The following is a 937-nucleotide window of genomic DNA, read 5'->3' as shown; positions in this document are numbered from 1 at the left end:
GAACAAGGGAGCTCCTTTCTCCATTTTCTCAGCAAAATAGGAGGCAGAGTTACTGATAAAAGCCATGGGGCTTGGTGGCCAGGACAGCAAAGGCAGAAAGGAGCAGCCATTGAGCCCAAGGCACTTAAGAAAAACAGATGATTTAAGTCTTGCCAAATGCCATATTCTTCCAATGTCAGTAATCCATTTACATATCATTTTATATAATTCAGAAATTCCTACAAACAAGGATTGCAGTTAGAATCATAAAATTTTATTCTCAATAGCCCTGATTCCATTTTCCCTCAAAAAATAAATATGCCAACATGTTATTTGTTTTTACACATCATTCTCTTACAAATTTGTTTAAGAAAAACGTCTTTTGCATGTGAACTATCTTGTACCCTACTTAGTATTTAAAACAGACTAACATAAATATTTAAAGTTACATTTCTAAGTATTTGCTTAGCTGTGTTATTTTATTTGCTGTTTATTTTAGCTGGACTATGTTCTTATGATTCCAAGAGTCTTTCAAATTTTAATAACAGCATTGCTTGTGTACATTCTGGAGAGCTTAAAGAAAGGAAAAAGAATTTATATTTTGAATGATTTTATGTCTTTGTCAACCTGGGCTGCAAAAATACCACAGACTGGGTGGCTTAAACAACAAATATTTATTTCTCACAGTTCTGGAGGCTGGGAAGTCCAAGATCAAGGCACCAGCAGATCTGGTGTCTGGTGAGGGCCCTCTTCTTGGTTTGCACATGGCCATTTTATTGTATCCTCACATGGTGGAGAGAAGAGAGATCATCTCTCTTGTGTTTCTACTTATAAGGGCACTAATCCCATTCATGAAAGCTCCACCTTCATGACCTAATCACTTTCCAAAATTTCCTCTTCCAAATATCATCACTTTGGGGATTTAGGTTTTAGCATATGAATTTTGGGAGGACACGAA

This window comes from Galeopterus variegatus, unplaced genomic scaffold, assembly GCF_000696425.1.
Source record: "Galeopterus variegatus unplaced genomic scaffold, G_variegatus-3.0.2 Scaffold3739, whole genome shotgun sequence".
Lineage (NCBI taxonomy): Eukaryota > Metazoa > Chordata > Mammalia > Dermoptera > Cynocephalidae > Galeopterus > Galeopterus variegatus.
The sequence above is the reverse complement of the archived record's forward strand: the minus strand, read 5'-3'. Positions refer to the sequence as shown.